Genomic DNA, 9,252 nt, shown 5'->3' on the forward strand with positions numbered 1-9,252 from the left:
ATTGCAATGGTCTCCCAAGGGACATAGAAATCATGGTCACAAATCTACAGAATTTACAATTTGTGATAATAATCATTATTTTAGGAAAAAATATTATATAAAGATCATAATAGTGAGAGCAACCAGTGGCATGAATGGCCTGCCATAGTTAAGTCCAACTTAAAGTCAGTTTTATAGTCTTTGTGAAACACCCTCAGGTCTACACACAGATCAACGTCAGGCTAACGGCTCTTGAACTCATCAAATGTTGCATTGCACAAAATATATCCAGGTACTATTATTCACAGCGATGTCGCTGTTTCTTCTTTTGATATAAAGGTACTTGTACTGTGGTGCCGCCAATAGCGTGCTAAAATATTATTGAAAGAAGTCCTAGGTACGTTCCCAACTACATCAAGGATTTTAGTATATGTGATTCATGTGAATTGCATCTAACTTATTTTGAATACTAAGCATGGTGCTGCCAAAAACGTGCTAAATTTTTGGAAAGTCCAATTTTATTCTTCTCCTAATACGTAACTTACTTTATCAACTATATCAACGGTTGTAGTATATCTTATTCATGTGATGATTTTATAAGTGCAATTATCGAATTGACAGCCTTAAGCCTGCCGCACACTATACGATCTAATTCGATCCTGCGATCCGATCTTCACAGAATTAACAATTACATTAAATATTGAAAGCAAACGCGCATGACCACCATCTTTCTGATTTAGGTTGTAAATAATCATAAGAATATCAACAATAGGAATGTCAGCGCTTTCAAGTAAAAAAAAAAAGCTGAATGGTCTTCAGATTGTATACTATCGCACTACTGTTGTGACGTACCTCACTACGATTCTGAGCCGATATAGCTTTTCCTCCTGATATACGAGGAAGCTTGAGGTCCATTGAAATGTATATGCTATTGATCATGTAACTATTCAGACCACCGATCATTTATATTTTAGAAGTTTAAAGATACTTTTGCAGCCAACATCAAATTATGTAGAACTTTGCAGGAATTATGAATATATCATGTATGTTCTATCTTTGAAATTCGAATCTTAGCAGGGTCCTAATATTCAAATTATGCAAGGAAACCTGTTTACTTGCCAGACTTCACTGTCAAGACACTATTGAGTGACTGACTGGCCTTTTTTCTCCTTTGGTAATAACATTCATAAAATGAGATGTAGGGTACATGAGCATTTGTCTACATGAATAACCCACTTCTTGTATTGGCCAAAATTAAACTGATTGAATCTTTGAAATCTTTGCGCAGCATAAAACGTACGACCATTCGGTACAATGGTCAGAAAATCAGACTATTACTTACTGGCTCTATAGCTATTAAGTCGATTCAACAAGTAATGGTCGTTATTTTCCCACTTAAAGACATTTTCAAGCCTCCTTCTTTTGAGGGAAGTTCTAAATTAGTATTATCTTTCAAATGCCGTTGGAACTTAACCTTTTCATGTTTTGGCCTGCAAATGGGATATAGTACCTTTAAATGTTCATATCACATGCTATTTCGATTTTTCTTCCAAAATCGGATGTAGTCAGATTGAAGAATGTGCGATGGGCTTTACATACACTGTGGAGCCTCTAGCCCTGTGCAATATCAATATCGCGTATTGTGCTTTAGGTGCTCATCATGTTATACGTTTTTAGATACTTGATATTTTGTGAAAACTGAATCTCCAGAATATAATGGTCCCCCCCCCGCCATGTGTTCCCCATAGATGTATAGTTAAACGTGCTTTAGGGTCCGCCTGTATGGAAAGACCACCAGCTATCTGTAAGACCAATGCTTCTCATTAAAAACTCCTGTTTAGGGAAACATGTGTATATCGGACCACCTGCCTATAAAGGCCACTTTTGTGTCTCCCTTGCATTGATGGTCGTCACGTACAAGTTTCACTTAACATGTATTACGTAGTCTGAACATTATTTCTATGGGATATATACAAAAGGGTATTGAAATTGCCCTTGCCCTTGAGTTAAGTTAAGTCTTTGCGATCATGTTCTCTATGATTTTAAAGATTTTTTTTTAGATACTTTGGGATTTTTGTGTAAAGATCTGGGTTGTTTTTATATATTTATGAATACATTTATATAAATTGTTTTATCCATATTTTGTTTTAATTCCGTGCTTTCATTACTTCAATTGTGGTGAGGGATTGGTCGGAGAGAAAAAAATGAGTATGTCTGTGCTGTAATGTCTGATATGTAATTACATACATATTATTATCAGTACTATACATGTGGACACACTTGAAGATTAATGTATATTTAAGCCATTTTGATCGCTGCCTTGCATAAACTATCGAAGAACTCGATCTATGTATGACTTTGATATTTGTATTTGTTGATTTTTTTGTTGTATTTTATTTAAAATCGTTTGATATTTGTCATTGAAGAATAAATGTGTGTATAGTGCTGCATGCGGCACATGTAACCAGTACGTACATGTATATTTGTATTTTTCAGGGGTAATAATAGCTTGAAACAAAATGTCCAAAGCTATTGACTGTAAAGTATATTAATAAATACAAAGGTTCAATTAACAACACAAACTTCACAAAGGGATGAACAAAGTATTTGCTATAGAATAGAATGTGTAAATAAAAATGATAAAGATAATAATCATAATGATATGTCCATTTATTAAGAAATATAAGTATCAAATCTCAATAATTTTATCCCACATGGCTTGTCGATTGTCGGGAGAGAACACTGAATGAAAGAGAAGAAGAATTTTCATTGAAAAAATTGAATGCTTATGGAGAATTGTGTGCATAATAGGAATCCTTTACAGCGTACTTCAATTTTGCTGAATAGTATACTCTTCTCATCTCTCATTGTGTTGCTCATTTTAAACCAAATAATTGTGAAAGCGAGTGGGGTGAGAATATTCATTATGTGAAACACTTTTGCCAATACACCTTGTTTCCATTGCCTCAAAAAACACGAACACCTTTATATGTTCCATTATTTATTTACCATTATTTTGTTTTAGATTCAAACCAATTATGTTAATTTTGCTCTGAATTATGCTACCGACAACTCCTGCAATATGCGTCAGGCGTTAGGTGTAAATTACTTGGAGTGTGAGATGGATTGCACTGCATTAACATGGCGCGGTAAGGTGATTGATGCATCTGTGCATTTCTGTGGTAGGTAGCTATAAATGCTAAGTAGTTTATTAGTACCTTCTCCATCACTAGTCTGCAGACACAGACTCTAATTTGACACTTAACCACAATTCCTAAAACCTTGAGCAGAGCCTAGATCAGTCCCTGGCTGTGTCAAATAAGACCTTGTTCAGAATCAGAGCAGCTAAAGTATACAAATATGCGGTAAGCATAGTCTCATAGTGCAGACACTGTTGAGAACAACGATTGACAAGGGTTTATGCCTGCAAACTACTCCCTCAATACACATGGTGCTCACATAGTCTCCAGGCACAGACTCTAATTTGACACTTTACCACAATTCCTAAAGCCTTGAGCAGAGCCTACATCTGTCAGTTTCTGGCTTTGTCAAGAGCGACGTAAGTACAGATCCTATTGTAGTCTCGTGGTACACATCTCTATGCTAGTACATATTCGAGGACATTAGGGACTTTTAGATTCTGCACGACGAGAACGTGGACTGCCTTTGGCAATGTGACGTCCTTTAAAAGCACTGGCAGTGACGTCACATTGCCTTAAAAGGGTAGTCCACGTTCTCGTCGTGCAGAATCTAAAAGTCCCTAATGTTTGTGGGAATACATTGTATAATATCCTGAGGACAATTAGAAAATTTACGAGGATCTACTTTTTCCACGCCAATGTATCTAAATAAAAACACTTATTATATATTCCCCTACATGAAAGGGCATCCAATTTTAAAGGATTTACAGGGTTCTCGAACCGAGGACGTCCTCGTTTTGCGATTTGCAAACTACGTCTAAATGAAAGTGCATTTCTTACGAGTGTCCTCGGTTTGGGACCACAGACAAGGGTACACACGCACACCCGCACCTAATAAGTTGAAGTCAAATTGACTTTTTATCCTACGCTGTGCAATTCAGTGTTAAATGTGCTGATTTGTTTTTCATGTTTATATAGAGTAATTGTATTCGGAAAGTACTGCAAATTCGACAGTATATAGACATTGCTTACATAATGACCGGTGTTGTGTAATACGTTCATTGTGCCGTACATTATCTAATTTAGTTTGTATTAACAGGAGGCGGACAGGGAACCGGGACTAGGACCAAAATTGGATGGCGGAATATCGATGTGACCGGATCACTGAGACCTGATGTAGGTCTAATATAAACGTTTTCCCATAATTATTTTGATCATAACTAGAACGCATGCAGTTTCCCTACCGTGCATGCGAAATCGATTTTTCGAGATAGTAAATGCGTATACGGTCGCAATTTCACCACGGGTGACTCCCGCCCCAAATCAACTTTCAGGGTTTAAATGTTACTTTAATTTTGCAAGCGAGCGAAGAAACAATTCGAATTATTTCGAAATTCTTGCCGTCCGCAGTCACCACCCCCCTTCCTTTCGTAAACAATACGCCTATACGCGAACCCAATAATTTTAATATCATTAGGGACTTTTAGATTCGCACGAAGACGATGGGGATTGCTACGATCGTCGTCCTTTTAATGCACTGCCTTGAATGGACGTCACACGTATCAGTCCACGCAAATCTAAAAGTCCCTATTTACGGCTCGTAAACATCAGGCATGAATTGGAGTTCAACCCGTTAACTGAATGGCTTGCCAATGTACCTCAAGAACCCAGACCCTCTTTCCAGCGTAGTTGGAAAAGCAATATTTGGCAAAACGTGCGTTCATTAATGATCATGTGCAGAGAATCCATACATTATTTTGCTAAGTTGAGTTATCCATTCTGTTAGTTACTACTACAGGGTAGGGATTTATCATTATTTGAATACTGATACATAATTTATATTGATTTCTTTTTTTGAAAGGGGAAACACATTGAATCGCGAGATGTTTTTAGGTTCAGGTCTGATTCTAACAGAAGTGATTGTGAGCTTTAAATATCGAAATTAACTCATCAGGGTAGAAACTTTCCTGACTAACTGAAAAAAAGACATAACTCCTTGTATTTGTATTGTGCTTCCTGCGAATGAGACACGTCTTGTATTGCACATCACATCGTGTCTTGGACCTCATTTTTAAATGTTTTCACTTTTATTATTGCTCTTCCGATGCATGATGTAGATGAGGCGTATGTGCTTATGTAGTGCCCCACACCCCCTCCCCCTTGTGTAACATTACTTCGGAGAATAGGGGGTCTATATAAGCACTCTGACCCAGGCGCGGATCCAGGATTACTTAGGGGGAGGGGGGGGGGGGTCCAAATTTGAAATTATGCGAGCCAAATATTGGTACGTAATGGTGACCAACAGTGACGTAATGCGGGGGGGGGGGGGGCGAGTTTCCCCCTCTCTCCTCCGCGAAACGCGGAAGCTTTGACGTTTCATTAAATTATTAGAGAAAGAAGACGATTCGTTGTACCGTTCCCGAAATAATCCTCGTCTGAATTCAGTTTTTCCCCTCCCGCGCGAGGCGCGGAAGTTTTTACAATTCATTAACTTATTAGAGAAAGAAGACGATTTGTTGTATACAGTTCTCGACTCTTAATCCTCGTCTGAATTCAGGTCCCCCCTCCCGCGCTTCAGCTTTTAAGTTTCATTAAAATCATTAGAGAAAGAAGACGATTCGTTGTACCGTTCTCGAAAATAATCCTCGTCTGAATTTAGTTTTCACCCCCCTCTAGTCCACCCCTGGACTGTTCTCGTTAAAGTGAATCACTGGGGTAAGTGAATTACTGGAGTAAAGTGAACGAGCGCGGTAATATGACTGCGCCATCTGTTGGTTATGTGAGGGGGTTGCGCATCAATAAAAATCGTCCAGGACCTGGACTAACCCCCCTCCCGCGCAAAGCGCGGAAGCTTTTAAGTTTCATTAAAATCATTAGAGAAAGAAGACGATTCGTTGTACCGTCTTCGAAAATAATCCTCGTCTGAATTTAGCGCGGAACCTTTTACGTTTCATTAAATCATTAGAATCAAGACGATTCGTTGTACCGTTCTCGACTCTTAATCCTCGTCTAAATTCAATTTCCCTCGCCCCCTCTCCCGCGCGAAGCGCGGAAGCTTTTACGTTTCATTAAATCATTAAAGAAACAAGACGATTCGTTGTACAGTTCACGACTCTTAATCCTCGTCTGAAGTTCAGGTTCCCCCTCCCGCGCGAAGCGCGGAAGCTTTTAAGTTTCATAACATTATGAGAGAAAGAAGACGATTCGCTGTACAGTTCTAGACTCTTAATCCTCGTCTTAATTCAGGTTCCCCCTCTCGCGCGAAGCGCGGAAGCTTTTAAGTTTCATTAAATTATTAGAGACAGAAGACGATTCGTTGTACCGTTCTCGAAAATAATCCTCGTCGGAATTTTGTTTCTCCCCTCCCGCGCGAAGTGCGGAAGCTTTTACGTTTCGTTAAATCATTAGAGATTCGTATTACCGTTCTCGACTCTGAATCCTCGTCTGAATTCATAAGATTATGAGAGAAAGAAGACGATTGGCTGTACCGTTCTCGATTCTTAATCCTTGTCTGAATTCATTTCCCCCCTCCCCTCCTGCGCGAGGCTTTGACGTTTCATTAAATTATTAGAGAAAGAAGACGATGCGTTGTACCGTTCTCTACTCTTAGTCCTTGTCTGAATGTTCTTTGTCTGCTCCTTTTTCTTCCTACGTCCTCTTCCTTTCCTCTCCTCTCTTTGTTTTTGTTTTTGTTTTTTGGGGCTGGCTACGCGCCTGCGGTCAGATAAACACATTTTGATACCTTGTCCAACATCGGAAGCCCAGGGGTTTAAGGCAATAAATTACGGTCAGATAAGCATTCATGGGCCCGCCTTAGGGCCCCTGGTGGGGTCGAGGCGGTGGAGCCCCCAGAAGTTCAGGGTTTTTAGGCGTTTAATTACGGTCAGATGAGCATTTTCTTTTGGATACCTTATTATTTTGTGACATTGGCAGGACACTATTTGGCGTGGGGTCCAGGGGGCGGAGCCCCAACAAATTAAGGGTTTTAGGCATTAAATTACGGTCAGATGAGCATCTAAGAGCCCGCCTTAGGGCCGTAGGTGGAATCCATAGGGCAGAGCCCCCGGAAGCTTTAGGCATTTAATCACGGTCAGATGAGCATATTTTGATGCCTCATTATTTGTTGACACTGGCAGTTAACTATTCTTTCTTTCTTGCTTCTCTTTCTTTTTGAGGAAGTTTGAGGCTCCCGATCCCCGCCCTTCCTCGGGCCCTGACATGTAGGAATCTCAAGCATCATATATTCTTGCCTGGCTGTAAATTTAGGAATTTGTCATTTTCCAACAAACACATAAAAAAGTATAATTTACTAAAAAGTGAGGAAAAATCTCGGAAAATATGTAATTTCAGCATTATTTGTACTCCACCGTTATGGAATTAGAATTAAACCACGTTTGATTTTCCCCAGGCTCCCCCCCCCCTATCAGCACGCCAGTATCTCCTCTTTTCTTTTTTTTCCTTCCCTTTCCTTCCTTCTATCTTATTTTTTTGATTGGGGGGGGGGGCAACAGCTTGGGAGGCAAGGCCCTTTCGGCCCCCCGATCTCCTTCATCCCCCGTTTCTTTTCTTCTTCCTCTTCTTTCTTTCCCTTTCTCTCTTCTTTCCCTTTCCTTCTTTTCCTTTCTTCTCTTTTTTTTTTTTTTACGGGGGGGGGGGGGGGGGGAGGGGCCAAGGCCCGCTCGGCCCCCCTGGATCCGCGCCTGCTCTGACCGAAAATCAGACAAATGAAGGGGACATTAAAGAGCCTTGAAGAAATTTCTTTGGAGTTAGCAGGGATCAGGGAGATCAAACAAGGTCAGTAAAGAGTAGAACGGACAGACATGGGTCTATATACAAAAAATGCCCCCGAAATAATTTAATACAGAAACTGCTTTGTGCTTCGATTTAAAAAAAATATGCATACTTAGAAAAGAGTATACACTTTTAGAAAATACAAACACTAGTAACTGACGATGTTTTTCTAAGTTATCAAATACACATTTTTTTACTTTATTGAGCTCTAAATGAAAATTAAAACCCTGCGATTTTCGTCGATTTTGTGGTGCATGGTAGGATGTCGAGAAAATAAAAGCCCTAGAATAATATACATACATGTACAACATATTAGCTGATTTGTCCACGCGGTATGTTGTCAATAATTTACATGGCTTACGGTATCATTTCTATACACCAAGTGTACGGAGATCACATATTCTTTTTTTAATCACGAATTTGCCAGAACAAAGTTTTTGTCTATGATACATATTTCCTCGCTTCTGGGATACTTCCTCCGTTCATCAGCTGACTTGTGTATTCAGGCGCGTACGCAGGGGGGGGGGGGGGGGTAAACCCCACCCCCCTTGAGTTTTTTGTATGTGTATGTTTATCGGGAAAATTAAAGCCCCCCCTTTTTTTTCTTCTTTTTTTTTGGTAATAAAAAAAATTAAATAAAAAAAACCCCTAACGGATGACCTAAAAAGATGACCTTACCCCCCCCCCCCAACGGAACGGAATGTCGATCGGTCAAATTTTCAAATTTCGGGACCAAAAAAAAAAAAACCGAGTGTTAGAAAATTCGACATTTTGCTATTACTGCGTTATGATGCAGTGCACGAATTCATATGCCTTCTACCATACCTTAATATCAAAATGAGGGGGGGGGGATAAATCAAGGTAAAAATTACCTTTTCGATCAATCGGAGCGTTTAGATTGACGGGCCTTCAAGCCAAATTTCGAGCGGCCCGTGAGGAAACCTCCCTAAATTCCCGACCGCCAGTCCGCCCCTAGTATTATCCATTCGCAATGTACATGTTTACAATTGGAAGTGTGATTATCGAGATTAAGCATGTGCAGTATAATTTATAGGGATTGGAAATGTAATAATATATATATACAATATACATCTATACTTTTTATTGCGTGTCAGGACTTCCCTCTAGACTTTCAAAGAAACCAAAACGGAAACTTAATCTTAGAGTACCACTTCTGGACTACTAACCCAAAACCGGGTATATGTCCTAAGTGACTTGCTCAGGGCACTTGCTTGGGAGTTTATTGCCATCAGGGCTTTGGGGTAATTTTGCAAAGGGGCTACGAATGGATTATGTTCTAACAAAAATGTTGTCTTTCTGTAGTATGCAGGGCTGAAATGGT

Source organism: Strongylocentrotus purpuratus, unplaced genomic scaffold (assembly GCF_000002235.5).
Source record: "Strongylocentrotus purpuratus isolate Spur 01 unplaced genomic scaffold, Spur_5.0 spur5_scaffold_3, whole genome shotgun sequence".
NCBI lineage: Eukaryota > Metazoa > Echinodermata > Echinoidea > Camarodonta > Strongylocentrotidae > Strongylocentrotus > Strongylocentrotus purpuratus.